Source organism: Corella eumyota, chromosome 7, assembly GCF_963082875.1.
Source record: "Corella eumyota chromosome 7, kaCorEumy4.1, whole genome shotgun sequence".
In the NCBI taxonomy this organism is placed as follows: domain Eukaryota; kingdom Metazoa; phylum Chordata; class Ascidiacea; order Phlebobranchia; family Corellidae; genus Corella; species Corella eumyota.
The window spans coordinates 6,739,118-6,761,654 of record NC_137496.1 but is presented as its reverse complement, the minus strand read 5'-3'; the positions used below and the strand labels follow the sequence as shown (position 1 = coordinate 6,761,654).

Genomic DNA, 22,537 nt, shown 5'->3' with positions numbered 1-22,537 from the left:
CGCCCGATAAGGGATTTGAACCCTTGACCGTTGGATTAAAAGTCCAACGCTCTACCGACTGAGCTAACCGGGCACGTTTTCTATTACTGTGTGTTTTGCAACTTGGATTATAGTTACTGATTGTAAACGTTTTTTTGGCAACAATTAAATATAAATGCACTTCATATTTTATTTCTATTTTAATTATTTAAAAATAATTAAACACAAACATTTGTTATATTTTTGTTATTGTTTTAAGTAACCCTCTCGCTTATATTTACAAACTGTTAAATCGACAGACTTCGGTTTGTAAATGAGATAGTTACTTTTATGAGGCAATTACGCAAAGATAATTTGTAATTAGAATTACTATAATAATTACTACATCAACAATACGCTGAAGTAAGTGACGATGGTACTTTGTCCGATTAATTGTTTTACTTCATAAATTTAAAAGGCGTAAGTTAACGTTTAAACAATTAGTTATAATCAAAAACAGAATATTAATCAAATTACTTTGTTTATTCATGTTGAATAATTCGAATTCCAATGCATAAATTAATTTGGGAGTTATTCGGTTGTTATGTGTTTGGTTAGTGATTAAAAAATATTATGAGTAGCGAGTTTCAAAGGATTTTTTAAACTACCATACTTAAAAATTTTATCTAAACTTTAAATTAGTTAACATATTTGATACTTTTCAATTTAGTTAATTTTTATAATTTGATTACCCACGTATCAGTTAGTTTGTGTATTTATGTTTGTAGCGTGAACATTGGCAACTTTCACATTACAAACTAACTTGGACAAATTTTATGACAACATAGATTGATGAAAATTACTGTTAAAATTTTAAATCTTGTTTAAAAGTTTGCACTTATTTGTGTAGGAACAACAACGCTTAATAATAGATTTGAATTATTAGCTTTTAAATTAAAACTCCAACATTCTACCGACTAAGTCACCTAACAACGCTTTTTATTTTGATGTGCCAAGTTTCTTGTTTAAAATTACTTTGCGAGTTTCTGGTGCAAATAAAACATAATTTTATCTTGTATTTTATTTGCATTTTAAAAAATTAAAAAAAAATAAACATAAAAGTTTGTTAAAGTTTTTTGTAGATTTTCAAGTATTTTTAAATTTTGCTAACTGAATGGGTTATTTTGATTTCCGTATAATTTTTTTAATAAAAATTGAAACAGCAAGTAACAAAGTTTATAGCTGATTAGATTATAATAAAATTTAGTTTAAGAATTAAACGAAATAAAACATTAATATTTCGACGTAAGAAAAACTAGTTTTAGTTTTGTAAATATCCTTGATAATCGTAATGTCCATAACGTAATGTTTGCAAGGTATTGTACGGAAAACAAAATAAATAATTAGTAAAGCACATAATTATAGTTATTTTTCATAATTATAGTTATCATTAAATAGGTATAAATGAAAATATTTAATGTTTTCTGGATTCGAATTAAATATTTAGACATAATTGTATTAAATTTTTAATTTGGGTACATTCATAGCGTTTGTAACGAGTAATGAGATGTCTCCTACATGGTCTAGGGGTTAGGATTCCTGGCTTTCACCCAGGCGGCCCGGGTTCGATTCCCGGTGTAGGAATTTTTATTCAATTTTGATAACACAAATATTATTATGTTAAAATCACAGCTACTTTAAATCTGTTAGTAAGAATGAATTATAATTAATTTTTTGGCGTTTATTCTTGTCAGCCAAGTATAATTACTGGGGTCGGAACTTTAATAAACATTGGTGGTTTAGTTGTAGAATCCACGCCTGTCACGCTCGGGTTCGATTTTCAGCCAATGCAGTTTTTAATTAGTTCATGAGATCAAATTGTCAATTGATTTTATGATGCGACCGCTGAGATGTTGGCTATATTATTAATTTTCATAATACATAGTTAAGAAAATTGAAAGAAACGATTATCCATTATATAATAAAAAAAATTAAAGCTTAATTTAAAAAAAAACAAGATTGGAGCTTTGCGATTTTAAACTGTATTCTGAATTAAACACTTTTTTATTAGGCAAAGACACAGAAAACATCTTAGTATTGATCACTTAAACAATATGTTAAATTACAATACAATTGTCCCTTTGCTGCATATTGTTTTACGATTTTCTATATATATATTTATAAAAATTTATCTGATTAATAAGAGAAAGAGTGTAAATATTAATAATTTATTCAATTTGGATAATTTAAATACTATTGTATGTGGTAAATTAATAATTTTATATGTTGTGTGTGTTTTATCCAATTAGTTAGTCTTTTATCGCTTCGAAGCGAAAAAAAGTTGGATCCATTAACTGCATTCAAGCGGGTGGGAAAATGCGCCACTATCTGCTGGGGTATTGGATTAACGCTTAAAGCGGTTAATAGAGCAACTTAATAGTCGCTTTAGGTCTTAAAGGGGTGTTTAAATGGTTGTTTTTAATACGGCAGCGAGGTGTAGTGGCCAAAACACTTGCTTATACTAAGGTCTCGGTTTCGAACCCTGTAACAGCACTTAATCAGCAGCTCGATCATCGGGCAATTAGAACCAATAATACTTAACCTGCAAGAAACAGTTGTTTCTATATGTTTAGCTCGTGCAGTTGACCTTTCCAGATCCAACATAAACTTATCGAAGAAAAACTTATATACAAAAAAAAGGTATCAAATTTAAAAAAAAGTATATTTGACTAAATAAAGATTTGGTTTGGAATATTTAAAATTTAAATATTTTACATTTTATTTTGTAAAGCTTTAAGCGTTAATGCAATACCCCAGCAGACAGAGCCAATTTTCCACCCGCTTCAAAGCAGTTATTGGTGCCCCTTTTTTTCGCTTCGACGCGATTAACGGCCAACTAATGGCCTGTGTGATTGGTACAGCATAATATTTACTGGGAGAAATTAAAAATAATTTTACCTAAAATTTCTTTTAAATTACGTAATACAAAAAATGTTACACAATTTATCTAATTTTGGTAATTTAAATAATCATATGTAAAAAAATTTGCATAATTAAGTCTGTGTGGTGTATATTGGTAATTTCTTCTAATAAAACAAGAGCAAATTGTTTTTATGGCAATATAAGTAAATTTACACAAAACATCGTCTAACATTTTTAAACTTAATCAAGAATTAACACATATTTTAAAAACAACAACGCCCGAAAAGGGATTTGAACCCTTGACCGTTGGATTAAAAGTCCAACGCTCTACCGACTGAGCTAATTGGGCACGTTTTCTATTACTGTGTGTTTTGCAACTTGGATTATAGTTACTGATTGTAAACGTTTTTTTGGCAACAATTAAATATAAATGCACTTCATATTTTATTTCTATTTTAATTATTTAAAAATAATTAAACACAAACATTTGTTATATTTTTGTTATTGTTTTAAGTAACCCTCTCGCTTATATTTACAAACTGTTAAATCGACAGACTTCGGTTTGTAAATGAGATAGTTACTTTTATGAGGCAATTACGCAAAGATAATTTGTAATTAGAATTACTATAATAATTACTACATCAACAATACGCTGAAGTAAGTGACGATGGTACTTTGTCCGATTAATTGTTTTACTTCATAAATTTAAAAGGCGTAAGTTAACGTTTAAACAATTAGTTATAATCAAAAACAGAATATTAATCAAATTACTTTGTTTATTCATGTTGAATAATTCGAATTCCAATGCATAAATTAATTTGGGAGTTATTCGGTTGTTATGTGTTTGGTTAGTGATTAAAAAATATTATGAGTAGCGAGTTTCAAAGGATTTTTTAAACTACCATACTTAAAAATTTTATCTAAACTTTAAATTAGTTAACATATTTGATACTTTTCAATTTAGTTAATTTTTATAATTTGATTACCCACGTATCAGTTAGTTTGTGTATTTATGTTTGTAGCGTGAACATTGGCAACTTTCACATTACAAACTAACTTGGACAAATTTTATGACAACATAGATTGATGAAAATTACTGTTAAAATTTTAAATCTTGTTTAAAAGTTTGCACTTATTTGTGTAGGAACAACAACGCTTAATAATAGATTTGAATTATTAGCTTTTAAATTAAAACTCCAACATTCTACCGACTAAGTCACCTAACAACGCTTTTTATTTTGATGTGCCAAGTTTCTTGTTTAAAATTACTTTGCGAGTTTCTGGTGCAAATAAAACATAATTTTATCTTGTATTTTATTTGCATTTTAAAAAATTAAAAAAAAATAAACATAAAAGTTTGTTAAAGTTTTTTGTAGATTTTCAAGTATTTTTAAATTTTGCTAACTGAATGGGTTATTTTGATTTCCGTATAATTTTTTTAATAAAAATTGAAACAGCAAGTAACAAAGTTTATAGCTGATTAGATTATAATAAAATTTAGTTTAAGAATTAAACGAAATAAAACATTAATATTTCGACGTAAGAAAAACTAGTTTTAGTTTTGTAAATATCCTTGATAATCGTAATGTCCATAACGTAATGTTTGCAAGGTATTGTACGGAAAACAAAATAAATAATTAGTAAAGCACATAATTATAGTTATTTTTCATAATTATAGTTATCATTAAATAGGTATAAATGAAAATATTTAATGTTTTCTGGATTCGAATTAAATATTTAGACATAATTGTATTAAATTTTTAATTTGGGTACATTCATAGCGTTTGTAACGAGTAATGAGATGTCTCCTACATGGTCTAGGGGTTAGGATTCCTGGCTTTCACCCAGGCGGCCCGGGTTCGATTCCCGGTGTAGGAATTTTTATTCAATTTTGATAACACAAATATTATTATGTTAAAATCACAGCTACTTTAAATCTGTTAGTAAGAATGAATTATAATTAATTTTTTGGCGTTTATTCTTGTCAGCCAAGTATAATTACTGGGGTCGGAACTTTAATAAACATTGGTGGTTTAGTTGTAGAATCCACGCCTGTCACGCTCGGGTTCGATTTTCAGCCAATGCAGTTTTTAATTAGTTCATGAGATCAAATTGTCAATCGATTTTATGATGCGACCGCTGAGATGTTGGCTATATTATTAATTTTCATAATACATAGTTAAGAAAATTGAAAGAAACGATTATCCATTATATAATAAAAAAAATTAAAGCTTAATTTAAAAAAAAACAAGATTGGAGCTTTGCGATTTTAAACTGTATTCTGAATTAAACACTTTTTTATTAGGCAAAGACACAGAAAACATCTTAGTATTGATCACTTAAACAATATGTTAAATTACAATACAATTGTCCCTTTGCTGCATATTGTTTTACGATTTTCTATATATATATTTATAAAAATTTATCTGATTAATAAGAGAAAGAGTGTAAATATTAATAATTTATTCAATTTGGATAATTTAAATACTATTGTATGTGGTAAATTAATAATTTTATATGTTGTGTGTGTTTTATCCAATTAGTTAGTCTTTTATCGCTTCGAAGCGAAAAAAAGTTGGATCCATTAACTGCATTCAAGCGGGTGGGAAAATGCGCCACTATCTGCTGGGGTATTGGATTAACGCTTAAAGCGGTTAATAGAGCAACTTAATAGTCGCTTTAGGTCTTAAAGGGGTGTTTAAATGGTTGTTTTTAATACGGCAGCGAGGTGTAGTGGCCAAAACACTTGCTTATACTAAGGTCTCGGTTTCGAACCCTGTAACAGCACTTAATCAGCAGCTCGATCATCGGGCAATTAGAACCAATAATACTTAACCTGCAAGAAACAGTTGTTTCTATATGTTTAGCTCGTGCAGTTGACCTTTCCAGATCCAACATAAACTTATCGAAGAAAAACTTATATACAAAAAAAAGGTATCAAATTTAAAAAAAAGTATATTTGACTAAATAAAGATTTGGTTTGGAATATTTAAAATTTAAATATTTTACATTTTATTTTGTAAAGCTTTAAGCGTTAATGCAATACCCCAGCAGACAGAGCCAATTTTCCACCCGCTTCAAAGCAGTTATTGGTGCCCCTTTTTTTCGCTTCGACGCGATTAACGGCCAACTAATGGCCTGTGTGATTGGTACAGCATAATATTTACTGGGAGAAATTAAAAATAATTTTACCTAAAATTTCTTTTAAATTACGTAATACAAAAAATGTTACACAATTTATCTAATTTTGGTAATTTAAATAATCATATGTAAAAAAATTTGCATAATTAAGTCTGTGTGGTGTATATTGGTAATTTCTTCTAATAAAACAAGAGCAAATTGTTTTTATGGCAATATAAGTAAATTTACACAAAACATCGTCTAACATTTTTAAACTTAATCAAGAATTAACACATATTTTAAAAACAACAACGCCCGAAAAGGGATTTGAACCCTTGACCGTTGGATTAAAAGTCCAACGCTCTACCGACTGAGCTAATTGGGCACGTTTTCTATTACTGTGTGTTTTGCAACTTGGATTATAGTTACTGATTGTAAACGTTTTTTTGGCAACAATTAAATATAAATGCACTTCATATTTTATTTCTATTTTAATTATTTAAAAATAATTAAACACAAACATTTGTTATATTTTTGTTATTGTTTTAAGTAACCCTCTCGCTTATATTTACAAACTGTTAAATCGACAGACTTCGGTTTGTAAATGAGATAGTTACTTTTATGAGGCAATTACGCAAAGATAATTTGTAATTAGAATTACTATAATAATTACTACATCAACAATACGCTGAAGTAAGTGACGATGGTACTTTGTCCGATTAATTGTTTTACTTCATAAATTTAAAAGGCGTAAGTTAACGTTTAAACAATTAGTTATAATCAAAAACAGAATATTAATCAAATTACTTTGTTTATTCATGTTGAATAATTCGAATTCCAATGCATAAATTAATTTGGGAATTATTCGGTTGTTATGTGTTTGGTTAGTGATTAAAAAATATTATGAGTAGCGAGTTTCAAAGGATTTTTTAAACTACCATACTTAAAAATTTTATCTAAACTTTAAATTAGTTAACATATTTGATACTTTTCAATTTAGTTAATTTTTATAATTTGATTACCCACGTATCAGTTAGTTTGTGTATTTATGTTTGTAGCGTGAACATTGGCAACTTTCACATTACAAACTAACTTGGACAAATTTTATGACTACATAGATTGATGAAAATTACTGTTAAAATTTTAAATCTTGTTTAAAAGTTTGCACTTATTTGTGTAGGAACAACAACGCTTAATAATAGATTTGAATTATTAGCTTTTAAATTAAAACTCCAACATTCTACCGACTAAGTCACCTAACAACGCTTTTTATTTTGATGTGCCAAGTTTCTTGTTTAAAATTACTTTGCGAGTTTCTGGTGCAAATAAAACATAATTTTATCTTGTATTTTATTTGCATTTTAAAAAATTAAAAAAAAATAAACATAAAAGTTTGTTAAAGTTTTTTGTAGATTTTCAAGTATTTTTAAATTTTGCTAACTGAATGGGTTATTTTGATTTCCGTATAATTTTTTTAATAAAAATTGAAACAGCAAGTAACAAAGTTTATAGCTGAATAGATTATAATAAAATTTAGTTTAAGAATTAAACGAAATAAAACATTAATATTTCGACGTAAGAAAAACTAGTTTTAGTTTTGTAAATATCCTTGATAATCGTAATGTCCATAACGTAATGTTTGCAAGGTATTGTACGGAAAACAAAATAAATAATTAGTAAAGCACATAATTATAGTTATTTTTCATAATTATAGTTATCATTAAATAGGTATAAATGAAAATATTTAATGTTTTCTGGATTCGAATTAAATATTTAGACATAATTGTATTAAATTTTTAATTTGGGTAATTTCATAACGTTTGTAACGAGTAATGAGATGTCTCCTACATGGTCTAGGGGTTAGGATTCCTGGCTTTCATCCAGGCAACCCGGGTTCGTTTCCCTGTGTAGGAATTTTTATACAATTTTGATAACACAAATATTATTATGTTAAAATCACAGCTACTTTAAATCTGTTAGTAAGAATGAATTATAATTAATTTTTTGGCGTTTATTCTTGTCAGCCAAGTATAATTACTGGGGTCGGAACTTTAATAAACATTGGTGGTTTAGTTGTAGAATCCACGCCTGTCACGCTCGGGTTCGATTTTCAGCCAATGCAGTTTTTAATTAGTTCATGAGATCAAATTGTCAATTGATTTTATGATGCGACCGCTGAGATGTTGGCTATATTATTAATTTTCATAATACATAGTTAAGAAAATTGAAAGAAACGATTATCCATTATATAATAAAAAAAATTAAAGCTTAATTTAAAAAAAAACAAGACTGGAGTTTTGCGATTTTAAACTGTATTCTGAATTAAACACTTTTTTATTAGGCAAAGACACAGAAAACATCTTAGTATTGATTACTTAAACAATATGTTAAATTACAATACAATTGTCCCTTTGCTGCATATTGTTTTACGATTTTCTATATATATATTTATAAAAATTTATCTGATTAATAAGAGAAAGAGTGTAAATATTAATAATTTATTCAATTTGGATAATTTAAATACTATTGTATGTGGTAAATTAATAATTTTATATGTTGTGTGTGTTTTATCCAATTAGTTAGTCTTTTATCGCTTCGAAGCGAAAATAAGTTGGATCCATTAACTGCATTCAAGCGGGTGGGAAAATGCGCCACTATCTGCTGGGGTATTGGATTGACGCTTAAAGCGGTTAATAGAGCAACTTAATAGTCGCTTTAGGTCTTAAAGGGGTGTTTAAGTGGTTGTTTTTAAACCGGCAGCGTGGTGTAGTGGCCAAAACACTTGCTTACACTACTAAGGTCTCGGTTTCGAACCCTGTAACAGCACTTAATCAGCAGCTCGATCATCGGGCAATTAGAACCAATAATACTTAACCTGCAAAAAACAGTTGTTTCTATATGTTTAGCTCGTGCAGTTGACCTTTCCAGATCCAACATAAACTTATCGAAGAAAAACTTATATACAAAAAAAAGGTATCAAATTTAAAAAAAAGTATATTTGACTAAATAAAGATTTGGTTTGGAATATTTAAAATGTAAATATTTTACATTTTATTTTGTAAAGCTTTAAGCGTTAATGCAATACCCCAGCAGACAGAGCCCATTTTCCACCCGCTTTAAAGCAGTTATTGGTGCCCCTTTTTTCGCTTCGACGCGATTAACGGCCAACTAATGGCCTATGTGATTGGTACAGCATAATATTTACTGGGATGACGATTTTGCAATAAAATTTAAAATAATTTTACCTAAAAGTTATTTTAAATTACGTAATACAAAAAATGTTACACAATTTATCTAATTTTGGTAATTTAAATAATTATATGTAAAAAAATTTGCATAATTAAGTCTACGTGGTGTATATTGGTAATTTCTTCTAATAAAACAAGAGCAAATTGTTTTTATGGCAATATAAGTAAAATTACACACAACATCGTCTAACATTTTTAAACTTAATCAAGAATTAACACATATTTTAAAAACAACAACGCCCGATAAGGGATTTGAACCCTTGACCGTTGGATTAAAAGTCCAACGCTCTACCGACTGAGCTAACCGGGCACGTTTTCTATTACTGTGTGTTTTGCAACTTGGATTATAGTTACTGATTGTAAACGTTTTTTTGGCAACAATTAAATATAAATGCACTTCATATTTTATTTCTATTTTAATTATTTAAAAATAATTAAACACAAACATTTGTTATATTTTTGTTATTGTTTTAAGTAACCCTCTCGCTTATATTTACAAACTGTTAAATCGACAGACTTCGGTTTGTAAATGAGATAGTTACTTTTATGAGGCAATTACGCAAAGATAATTTGTAATTAGAATTACTATAATAATTACTACATCAACAATACGCTGAAGTAAGTGACGATGGTACTTTGTCCGATTAATTGTTTTACTTCATAAATTTAAAAGGCGTAAGTTAACGTTTAAACAATTAGTTATAATCAAAAACAGAATATTAATCAAATTACTTTGTTTATTCATGTTGAATAATTCGAATTCCAATGCATAAATTAATTTGGGAGTTATTCGGTTGTTATGTGTTTGGTTAGTGATTAAAAAATATTATGAGTAGCGAGTTTCAAAGGATTTTTTAAACTACCATACTTAAAAATTTTATCAAAACTTTAAATTAGTTAACATATTTGATACTTTTCAATTTAGTTAATTTTTATAATTTGATTACCCACGTATCAGTTAGTTTGTGTATTTATGTTTGTAGCGTGAACATTGGCAACTTTCACATTACAAACTAACTTGGACAAATTTTATGACAACATAGATTGATGAAAATTACTGTTAAAATTTTAAATCTTGTTTAAAAGTTTGCACTTATTTGTGTAGGAACAACAACGCTTAATAATAGATTTGAATTATTAGCTTTTAAATTAAAACTCCAACATTCTACCGACTAAGTCACCTAACAACGCTTTTTATTTTGATGTGCCAAGTTTCTTGTTTAAAATTACTTTGCGAGTTTCTGGTGCAAATAAAACATAATTTTATCTTGTATTTTATTTGCATTTTAAAAAATTAAAAAAAAATAAACATAAAAGTTTGTTAAAGTTTTTTGTAGATTTTCAAGTATTTTTAAATTTTGCTAACTGAATGGGTTATTTTGATTTCCGTATAATTTTTTTAATAAAAATTGAAACAGCAAGTAACAAAGTTTATAGCTGATTAGATTATAATAAAATTTAGTTTAAGAATTAAACGAAATAAAACATTAATATTTCGACGTAAGAAAAACTAGTTTTAGTTTTGTAAATATCCTTGATAATCGTAATGTCCATAACGTAATGTTTGCAAGGTATTGTACGGAAAACAAAATAAATAATTAGTAAAGCACATAATTATAGTTATTTTTCATAATTATAGTTATCATTAAATAGGTATAAATGAAAATATTTAATGTTTTCTGGATTCGAATTAAATATTTAGACATAATTGTATTAAATTTTTAATTTGGGTAATTTCATAGCGTTTGTAACGAGTAATGAGATGTCTCCTACATGGTCTAGGGGTTAGGATTCCTGGCTTTCACCCAGGCGGCCCGGGTTCGATTCCCGGTGTAGGAATTTTTATTCAATTTTGATAACACAAATATTATTATGTTAAAATCACAGCTACTTTAAATCTGTTAGTAAGAATGAATTATAATTAATTTTTTGGCGTTTATTCTTGTCAGCCAAGTATAATTACTGGGGTCGGAACTTTAATAAACATTGGTGGTTTAGTTGTAGAATCCACGCCTGTCACGCTCGGGTTCGATTTTCAGCCAATGCAGTTTTTAATTAGTTCATGAGATCAAATTGTCAATTGATTTTATGATGCGACCGCTGAGATGTTGGCTATATTATTAATTTTCGTAATACATAGTTAATAAAATTGAAAGAAACGATTATCCATTATATAATAAAAAAAATTAAAGCTTAATTTAAAAAAAAACAAGATTGGAGCTTTGCGATTTTAAACTGTATTCTGAATTAAACACTTTTTTATTAGGCAAAGACACAGAAAACATCTTAGTATTGATCACTTAAACAATATGTTAAATTACAATACAATTGTCCCTTTGCTGCATATTGTTTTACGATTTTCTATATATATATTTATAAAAATTTATCTGATTAATAAGAGAAAGAGTGTAAATATTAATAATTTATTCAATTTGGATAATTTAAATACTATTGTATGTGGTAAATTAATAATTTTATATGTTGTGTGTGTTTTATCCAATTAGTTAGTCTTTTATCGCTTCGAAGCGAAAAAAAGTTGGATCCATTAACTGCATTCAAGCGGGTGGGAAAATGCGCCACTATCTGCTGGGGTATTGGATTAACGCTTAAAGCGGTTAATAGAGCAACTTAATAGTCGCTTTAGGTCTTAAAGGGGTGTTTAAATGGTTGTTTTTAATACGGCAGCGAGGTGTAGTGGCCAAAACACTTGCTTATACTAAGGTCTCGGTTTCGAACCCTGTAACAGCACTTAATCAGCAGCTCGATCATCGGGCAATTAGAACCAATAATACTTAACCTGCAAGAAACAGTTGTTTCTATATGTTTAGCTCGTGCAGTTGACCTTTCCAGATCCAACATAAACTTATCGAAGAAAAACTTATATACAAAAAAAAGGTATCAAATTTAAAAAAAAGTATATTTGACTAAATAAAGATTTGGTTTGGAATATTTAAAATTTAAATATTTTACATTTTATTTTGTAAAGCTTTAAGCGTTAATGCAATACCCCAGCAGACAGAGCCAATTTTCCACCCGCTTCAAAGCAGTTATTGGTGCCCCTTTTTTTCGCTTCGACGCGATTAACGGCCAACTAATGGCCTGTGTGATTGGTACAGCATAATATTTACTGGGAGAAATTAAAAATAATTTTACCTAAAATTTCTTTTAAATTACGTAATACAAAAAATGTTACACAATTTATCTAATTTTGGTAATTTAAATAATCATATGTAAAAAAATTTGCATAATTAAGTCTGTGTGGTGTATATTGGTAATTTCTTCTAATAAAACAAGAGCAAATTGTTTTTATGGCAATATAAGTAAATTTACACAAAACATCGTCTAACATTTTTAAACTTAATCAAGAATTAACACATATTTTAAAAACAACAACGCCCGATAAGGGATTTGAACCCTTGACCGTTGGATTAAAAGTCCAACGCTCTACCGACTGAGCTAATTGGGCACGTTTTCTATTACTGTGTGTTTTGCAACTTGGATTATAGTTACTGATTGTAAACGTTTTTTTGGCAACAATTAAATATAAATGCACTTCATATTTTATTTCTATTTTAATTATTTAAAAATAATTAAACACAAACATTTGTTATATTTTTGTTATTGTTTTAAGTAACCCTCTCGCTTATATTTACAAACTGTTAAATCGACAGACTTCGGTTTGTAAATGAGATAGTTACTTTTATGAGGCAATTACGCAAAGATAATTTGTAATTAGAATTACTATAATAATTACTACATCAACAATACGCTGAAGTAAGTGACGATGGTACTTTGTCCGATTAATTGTTTTACTTCATAAATTTAAAAGGCGTAAGTTAACGTTTAAACAATTAGTTATAATCAAAAACAGAATATTAATCAAATTACTTTGTTTATTCATGTTGAATAATTCGAATTCCAATGCATAAATTAATTTGGGAATTATTCGGTTGTTATGTGTTTGGTTAGTGATTAAAAAATATTATGAGTAGCGAGTTTCAAAGGATTTTTTAAACTACCATACTTAAAAATTTTATCTAAACTTTAAATTAGTTAACATATTTGATACTTTTCAATTTAGTTAATTTTTATAATTAGATTACCCACGTATCAGTTAGTTTGTGTATTTATGTTTGTAGCGTGAACATTGGCAACTTTCACATTACAAACTAACTTGGACAAATTTTATGACAACATAGATTGATGAAAATTACTGTTAAAATTTTAAATCTTGTTTAAAAGTTTGCACTTATTTGTGTAGGAACAACAACGCTTAATAATAGATTTGAATTATTAGCTTTTAAATTAAAACTCCAACATTCTACCGACTAAGTCACCTAACAACGCTTTTTATTTTGATGTGCCAAGTTTCTTGTTTAAAATTACTATGCGAGTTTCTGGTGCAAATAAAACATAATTTTATCTTGTATTTTATTTGCATTTTAAAAAATTTAAAAAAAATAAACATAAAAGTTTGTTAAAGTTTTTTGTAGATTTTCAAGTATTTTTAAATTTTGCTAACTGAATGGGTTATTTTGATTTCCGTATAATTTTTTTAATAAAAATTGAAACAGCAAGTAACAAAGTTTATAGCTGATTAGATTATAACAAAATTTAGTTTAAGAATTAAACGAAATAAAACATTAATATTTCGACGTAAGAAAAACTAGTTTTAGTTTTGTAAATATCCTTGATAATCGTAATGTCCATAACGTAATGTTTGCAAGGTATTGTACGGAAAACAAAATAAATAATTAGTAAAGCACATAATTATAGTTATTTTTCATAATTATAGTTATCATTAGATAGGTATAAATGAAAATATTTAATGTTTTCTGGATTCGAATTAAATATTTAGACATAATTGTATTAAATTTTTAATTTGGGTAATTTCATAGCGTTTGTAACGAGTAATGAGATGTCTCCTACATGGTCTAGGGGTTAGGATTCCTGGCTTTCACCCAGGCGGCCCGGGTTCGATTCCCGGTGTAGAAATTTTTATTCAATTTTGATAACACAAATATTATTATGTTAAAATCACAGCTACTTTAAATCTGTTAGTAAGAATGAATTATAATTAATTTTTTGGCGTTTATTCTTGTCAGCCAAGTATAATTACTGGGGTCGGAACTTTAATAAACATTGGTGGTTTAGTTGTAGAATCCACGCCTGTCACGCTCGGGTTCGATTTTCAGCCAATGCAGTTTTTAATTAGTTCATGAGATCAAATTGTCAATTGATTTTATGATGCGACCGCTGAGATGTTGGCTATATTATTAATTTTCATAATACATAGTTAAGAAAATTGAAAGAAACGATTATCCATTATATAATAAAAAAAATTAAAGCTTAATTTAAAAAAAAACAAGACTGGAGTTTTGCGATTTTAAACTGTATTCTGAATTAAACACTTTTTTATTAGGCAAAGACACAGAAAACATCTTAGTATTGATCACTTAAACAATATGTTAAATTACAATACAATTGTCCCTTTGCTGCATATTGTTTTACGATTTTCTATATATATATTTATAAAAATTTATCTGATTAATAAGAGAAAGAGTGTAAATATTAATAATTTATTCAGTTTGGATAATTTAAATACTATTGTATGTGGTAAATTAATAATTTTATATGTTGTGTGTGTTTTATCCAATTAGTTAGTCTTTTATCGCTTCGAAGCGAAAATAAGTTGGATCCATTAACTGCATTCAAGCGGGTGGGAAAATGCGCCACTATCTGCTGGGGTATTGGATTAACGCTTAAAGCGGTTAATAGAGCAACTTAATAGTCGCTTTAGGTCTTAAAGGGGTGTTTAAGTGGTTGTTTTTAAACCGGCAGCGTGGTGTAGTGGCCAAAACACTTGCTTACACTACTAAGGTCTCGGTTTCGAACCCTGTAACAGCACTTAATCAGCAGCTCGATCATCGGGCAATTAGAACCAATAATACTTAACCTGCAAGAAACAGTTGTTTCTATATGTTTAGCTCGTGCAGTTGACCTTTCCAGATCCAACATAAACTTATCGAAGAAAAACTTATATACAAAAAAAAGGTATCAAATTTAAAAAAAAGTATATTTGACTAAATAAAGATTTGGTTTGGAATATTTAAAATTTAAATATTTTACATTTTATTTTGTAAAGCTTTAAGCGTTAATGCAATACCCCAGCAGACAGAGCCCATTTTCCACCCGCTTTAAAGCAGTTATTGGTGCCCCATTTTTTCGCTTCGACGCGATTAACGGCCAACTAATGGCCTGTGTGATTGGTACAGCATAATATTTACTGGGATGACGATTTTGCAATAAAATTTAAAATAATTTTACCTAAAAGTTATTTTAAATTACGTAATACAAAAAATGTTACACAATTTATCTAATTTTGGTAATTTAAATAATCATATGTAAAAAAATTTGCATAATTAAGTCTGTGTGGTGTATATTGGTAATTTCTTCTAATAAAACAAGAGCAAATTGTTTTTATGGCAATATAAGTAAATTTACACACAACATCGTCTAACATTTTTAAACTTAATCAAGAATTAACACATATTTTAAAAACAACAACGCCCGATAAGGGATTTGAACCCTTGACCGTTGGATTAAAAGTCCAACGCTCTACCGACTGCGCTAATCGGGCACGTTTTCTATTACTGTGTGTTTTGCAACTTGGATTATAGTTACTGATTGTAAACGTTTTTTTGGCAACAATTAAATATAAATGCACTTCAAATTTTATTTCTATTTTAATTATTTAAAAATAATTAAACACAAACATTTGTTATATTTTTGTTATTGTTTTAAGTAACCCTCTCGCTTATATTTACAAACTGTTAAATCGACAGACTTCGGTTTGTAAATGAGATAGTTACTTTTATGAGGCAATTACGCAAAGATAATTTGTAATTAGAATTACTATAATAATTACTACATCAACAATACGCTGAAGTAAGTGACGATGGTACTTTGTCCGATTAATTGTTTTACTTCATAAATTTAAAAGGCGTAAGTTAACGTTTAAACAATTAGTTATAATCAAAAACAGAATATTAATCAAATTACTTTGTTTATTCATGTTGAATAATTCGAATTCCAATGCATAAATTAATTTGGGAATTATTCGGTTGTTATGTGTTTGGTTAGTGATTAAAAAATATTATGAGTAGTGAGATTCAAAGGATTTTTTAAACTACCATACTTAAAAATTTTATCTAAACTTTAAATTAGTTAACATATTTGATACTTTTCAATTTAGTTAATTTTTATAATTTGATTACCCACGTATCAGTTAGTTTGTGTATTTATGTTTGTAGCGTGAACATTGGCAACTTTCACATTACAAACTAACTTGGACAAATTTTATGACAACATAGATTGATGAAAATTACTGTTAAAATTTTAAATCTTGTTTAAAAGTTTGCACTTATTTGTGTAGGAACAACAACGCTTAATAATAGATTTTAATTATTAGCTTTTAAATTAAAACTCCAACATTCTACCGACTAAGTCACCTAACAACGCTTTTTATTTTGATGTGCCAAGTTTCTTGTTTAAAATTACTTTGCGAGTTTCTGGTGCAAATAAAACATAATTTTATCTTGTATTTTATTTGCATTTTAAAAAATTTAAAAAAAATAAACATAAAAGTTTGTTAAAGTTTTTTGTAGATTTTCAAGTATTTTTAAATTTTGCTAACTGAATGGGTTATTTTGATTTCCGTATAATTTTTTTAATAAAAATTGAAACAGCAAGTAACAAAGTTTATAGCTGATTAGATTATAACAAAATTTAGTTTAAGAATTAAACGAAATAAAACATTAATATTTCGACGTAAGAAAAACTAGTTTTAGTTTTGTAAATATCCTTGATAATCGTAATGTCCATAACGTAATGTTTGCAAGGTATTGTACGAAAAACAAAATAAATAATTAGTAAAGCACATAATTATAGTTATTTTTCATAATTATAGTTATCATTAGATAGGTATAAATGAAAATATTTAATGTTTTCTGGATTCGAATTAAATATTTAGACATAATTGTATTAAATTTTTAATTTGGGTAATTTCATAGCGTTTGTAACGAGTAATGAGATGTCTCCTACATGGTCTAGGGGTTAGGATTCCTGGCTTTCACCCAGGCGGCCCGGGTTCGATTCCCGGTGTAGGAGTTTTTATTCAATTTTGATAACACAAATATTATTATGTTAAAATCACAGCTACTTTAAATCTGTTAGTAAGAATGAATTATAATTAATTTTTTGGCGTTTATTCTTGTCAGCCAAGTATAATTACTGGGGTCGGAACTTTAATAAACATTGGTGGTTTAGTTGTAGAATCCACGCCTGTCACGCTCTGGTTCGATTTTCAGCCAATGCAGTTTTTAATTAGTTCATGAGATCAAATTGTCAATTGATTTTATGATGCAACCGCTGAGATGTTGGCTATATTATTAATTTTCATAATACATAGTTAAGAAAATTGAAAGAAACGATTATCCATTATATAATAAAAAAAATTAAAGCTTAATTTAAAAAAAAACAAGATTGGAGCTTTGCGATTTTAAACTGTATTCTGAATTAAACACTTTTTTATTAGGCAAAGACACAGAAAATATCTTAGTATTGATCACTTAAACAATATGTTAAATTACAATACAATTGTCCCTTTGCTGCATATTGTTTTACGATTTTCTATATATATATTTATAAAAATTTATCTGATTAATAAGAGAAAGAGTGTAAATATTAATAATTTATTCAATTTGGATAATTTAAATACTATTGTATGTGGTAAATTAATAATTTTATATGTTGTGTGTGTTTTATCCAATTAGTTAGTCTTTTATCGCTTCGAAGCGAAAAAAAGTTGGATCCATTAACTGCATTCAAGCGGGTGGGAAAATGCGCCACTATCTGCTGGGGTATTGGATTAACGCTTAAAGCGGTTAATAGAGCAACTTAATAGTCGCTTTAGGTATTAAAGGGGTGTTTAAATGGTTGTTTTTAATACGGCAGCGAGGTGTAGTGGCCAAAACACTTGCTTATACTAAGGTCTCGGTTTCGAACCCTGTAACAGCACTTAATCAGCAGCTCGATCATCGGGCAATTAGAACCAATAATACCTAACCTGCAAGAAACAGTTGTTTCTATATGTTTAGCTCGTGCAGTTGACCTTTCCAGATCCAACATAAACTTATCGAAGAAAAACTTATATACAAAAAAAAAGGTATCAAATTTAAAAAAAAGTATATTTGACTAAATAAAGATTTGGTTTGGAATATTTAAAATTTAAATATTTTACATTTTATTTTGTAAAGCTTTAAGCGTTAATGCAATACCCCAGCAGACAGAGCCCATTTTCCACCCGCTTTAAAGCAGTTATTGGTGCCCCTTTTTTTCGCTTCGACGCGATTAACGGCCAACTAATGGCCTGTGTGATTGGTACAGCATAATATTTACTGGGATGACGATTTTGCAATAAAATTTAAAATAATTTTACCTAAAAGTTATTTTAAATTACGTAATACAAAAAATGTTACACAATTTTTTTAATTTTGGTAATTTAAATAATTATATGTAAAAAAATTTGCATAATTAAATCTACGTGGAGTATATTGGTAATTTCTTCTAATAAAACAAGAGCAAATTGTTTTTATGGCAATATAAGTAAAATTACACACAACATCGTCTAACATTTTTAAACTTAATCAAGAATTAACACATATTTTAAAAACAACAACGTCCGATAAGGGATTTGAACCCTTGACCGTTGGATTAAAAGTCCAACGCTCTACCGACTGAGCTAACCGGGCACGTTTTCTATTACTGTGTGTTTTGCAACTTGGATTATAGTTACTGATTGTAAACGTTTTTTTGGCAACAATTAAATATAAATGCACTTCATATTTTATTTCTATTTTAATTATTTAAAAATAATTAAACACAAACATTTGTTATATTTTTGTTATTGTTTTAAGTAACCCTCTCGCTTATATTTACAAACTGTTAAATCGACAGACTTCGGTTTGTAAATGAGATAGTTACTTTTATGAGGCAATTACGCAAAGATAATTTGTAATTAGAATTACTATAATAATTACTACATCAACAATACGCTGAAGTAAGTGACGATGGTACTTTGTCCGATTAATTGTTTTACTTCATAAATTTAAAAGGCGTAAGTTAACGTTTAAACAATTAGTTATAATCAAAAACAGAATATTAATCAAATTACTTTGTTTATTCATGTTGAATAATTCGAATTCCAATGCATAAATTAATTTGGGAATTATTCGGTTGTTATGTGTTTGGTTAGTGATTAAAAAATATTATGAGTAGCGAGTTTCAAAGGATTTTTTAAACTACCATACTTAAAAATTTTATCTAAACTTTAAATTAGTTAACATATTTGATACTTTTCAATTTAGTTAATTTTTATAATTTGATTACCCATGTATCAGTTAGTTTGTGTATTTATGTTTGTAGCGTGAACATTGGCAACTTTCACATTACAAACTAACTTGGACAAATTTTATGACAACATAGATTGATGAAAATTACTGTTAAAATTTTAAATCTTGTTTAAAAGTTTGCACTTATTTGTGTAGGAACAACAACGCTTAATAATAGATTTGAATTATTAGCTTTTAAATTAAAACTCCAACATTCTACCGACTAAGTCACCTAACAACGCTTTTTAGTTTGATGTGCCAAGTTTCTTGTTTAAAATTACTTTGCGAGTTTCTGGTGCAAATAAAACATAATTTTATCTTGTATTTTATTTGCATTTTAAAAAATTAAAAAAAAATAAACATAAAAGTTTGTTAAAGTTTTTTGTAGATTTTCAAGTATTTTTAAATTTTGCTAACTGAATGGGTTATTTTGATTTCCGTATAATTTTTTTAATAAAAATTGAAACAGCAAGTAACAAAGTTTATAGCTGATTAGATTATAATAAAATTTAGTTTAAGAATTAAACGAAATAAAACATTAATATTTCAACGTAAGAAAAACTAGTTTTAGTTTTGTAAATATCCTTGATAATCGTAATGTCCATAACGTAATGTTTGCAAGGAATTGTACGGAAAACAAAATAAATAATTAGTAAAGCACATAATTATAGTTATTTTTCATAATTATAGTTATCATTAAATAGGTATAAATGAAAATATTTAATGTTTTCTGGATTCGAATTAAATATTTAGACATAATTGTATTAAATTTTTAATTTGGGTAATTTCATAGCGTTTGTAACGAGTAATGAGATGTCTCCTACATGGTCTAGGGGTTAGGATTCCTGGCTTTCACCCAGGCGGCCCGGGTTCGATTCCCGGTGTAGGAATTTTTATTCAATTTTGATAACACAAATATTATTATGTTAAAATCACAGCTATTTTAAATCTGTTAGTAAGAATGAATTATAATTAATTTTTTGGCGTTTATTCTTGTCAGCCAAGTATAATTACTGGGGTCGGAACTTTAATAAACATTGGTGGTTTAGTTGTAGAATCCACGCCTGTCACGCTCGGGTTCGATTTTCAGCCAATGCAGTTTTTAATTAGTTCATGAGATCAAATTGTCAATTGATTTTATGATGCGACCGCTGATATGTTGGCTATATTATTAATTTTTATAATACATAGTTAAGAAAATTGAAAGAAACGATTATCCATTATATAATAAAAAAAATTAAAGCTTAATTTAAAAAGAAACAAGACTGGAGCTTTGCGATTTTAAACTGTATTCTGAATGAAACACTTTTTTATTAGGCAAAGACACAGAAAACATCTTAGTATTGATCACTTAAACAATATGTTAAATTACAATACAATTGTCCCTTTGCTGCATATTGTTTTACGATTTTCTATATATATATTTATAAAAATTTATCTGATTAATAAGAGAAAGAGTGTAAATATTAATAATTTATTCAATTTGGATAATTTAAATACTATTGTATGTGGTAAATTAATAATTTTATATGTTGTGTGTGTTTTATCCAATTAGTTAGTCTTTTATCGCTTCGAAGCGAAAAAAAGTTGGATCCATTAACTGTATTCAAGCGGGTGGGAAAATGCGCCACTATCTGCACGGGTATTGGATTAACGCTTAAAGCGGTTAATAGAGCAACTTAATAGTCGCTTTAGGTCTTAAAGGGGTGTTTAAGTGGTTGTTTTTAATACGGCAGCGAGGTGTAGTGGCCAAAACACTTGCTTATACTAAGGTCTCGGTTTCGAACCCTGTAACAGCACTTAATCAGCAGCTCGATCATCGGGCAATTAGAACCAATAATACTTAACCTGCAAGAAACAGTTGTTTCTATATGTTTAGCTCGTGCAGTTGACCTTTCCAGATCCAACATAAACTTATCAAAGAAAAACTTATATACAAAAAAAATGTATCAAATTTAAAAAAAAGTATAATTGACTAAATAAAGATTTGGTTTGGAATATTTAAAATTTAAATATTTTACATTTTATTTTTTAAAGCTTTAAGCGTTAATGCAATACCCCAGCAGACAGAGCCAATTTTCCACCCGCTTCAAACCAGTTATTGGTGCCCCTTTTTTTCGCTTCGACGCGATTAACGGCCAACTAATGGCCTGTGTGATTGGTACAGCATAATATTTACTGGGATGACAAATTTGCATTGAAATTAAAAATAATTTTACCTAAAATTTCTTTTAAATTACGTAATACAAAAAATGTTACACAATTTATCTAATTTTGGTAATTTAAATAATCATATGTAAAAAAATTTGCATAATTAAGTCTACGTGGTGTATATTGGTAATTTCTTCTAATAAAACAAGAGCAAATTGTTTTTATGGCAATATAAGTAAATTTACACACAACATCGTCTAACATTTTTAAACTTAATCAAGAATTAACACATATTTTAAAAACAACAACGCCCGATAAGGGATTTGAACCCTTGACCGTTGGATTAAAAGTCCAACGCTCTACCGACTGAGCTAACCGGGCACGTTTTCTATTACTGTGTGTTTTGCAACTTGGATTATAGTTACTGATTGTAAACGTTTTTTTGGCAACAATTAAATATAAATGCACTTCATATTTTATTTCTATTTCAATTATTTAAAAATAATTAAACACAAACATTTGTTATATTTTTGTTATTGTTTTAAGTAACCCTCTCGCTTATATTTACAAACTGTTAAATCGACAGACTTCGGTTTGTAAATGAGATAGTTACTTTTATGAGGCAATTACGCAAAGATAATTTGTAATTAGAATTACTATAATAATTACTACATCAACAATACGCTG

General features: G+C 27.9%; 8 non-coding genes across 8 annotated transcripts; 5 read left to right on the top strand and 3 right to left on the bottom strand.

Moving 5' to 3' along the window:
• On the bottom strand, window positions 1-73 carry Trnak-uuu (transfer RNA lysine (anticodon UUU)). Its single transcript has one exon. It is a non-coding gene; the product is annotated as a tRNA-Lys (tRNA).
• A 1,457-nt stretch (window positions 74-1,530) lies between these two features.
• Trnae-uuc (transfer RNA glutamic acid (anticodon UUC)) lies at window positions 1,531-1,602 on the top strand. Its single transcript has one exon. It is a non-coding gene; the product is annotated as a tRNA-Glu (tRNA).
• A 3,084-nt stretch (window positions 1,603-4,686) lies between these two features.
• On the top strand, window positions 4,687-4,758 carry Trnae-uuc (transfer RNA glutamic acid (anticodon UUC)). Its single transcript has one exon. It is a non-coding gene; the product is annotated as a tRNA-Glu (tRNA).
• Window positions 4,759-9,485: 4,727 nt separating this feature from the next.
• Window positions 9,486-9,558, bottom strand: Trnak-uuu (transfer RNA lysine (anticodon UUU)). The gene has a single exon. It is a non-coding gene; the product is annotated as a tRNA-Lys (tRNA).
• A 1,457-nt stretch (window positions 9,559-11,015) lies between these two features.
• Trnae-uuc (transfer RNA glutamic acid (anticodon UUC)) lies at window positions 11,016-11,087 on the top strand. The gene has a single exon. It is a non-coding gene; the product is annotated as a tRNA-Glu (tRNA).
• A 6,258-nt stretch (window positions 11,088-17,345) lies between these two features.
• Trnae-uuc (transfer RNA glutamic acid (anticodon UUC)) lies at window positions 17,346-17,417 on the top strand. Its single transcript has one exon. It is a non-coding gene; the product is annotated as a tRNA-Glu (tRNA).
• A 3,100-nt stretch (window positions 17,418-20,517) lies between these two features.
• On the top strand, window positions 20,518-20,589 carry Trnae-uuc (transfer RNA glutamic acid (anticodon UUC)). The gene has a single exon. It is a non-coding gene; the product is annotated as a tRNA-Glu (tRNA).
• A 1,569-nt stretch (window positions 20,590-22,158) lies between these two features.
• Trnak-uuu (transfer RNA lysine (anticodon UUU)) lies at window positions 22,159-22,231 on the bottom strand. Its single transcript has one exon. It is a non-coding gene; the product is annotated as a tRNA-Lys (tRNA).
• Between the last annotated feature and the right edge of the window lie 306 nt (window positions 22,232-22,537).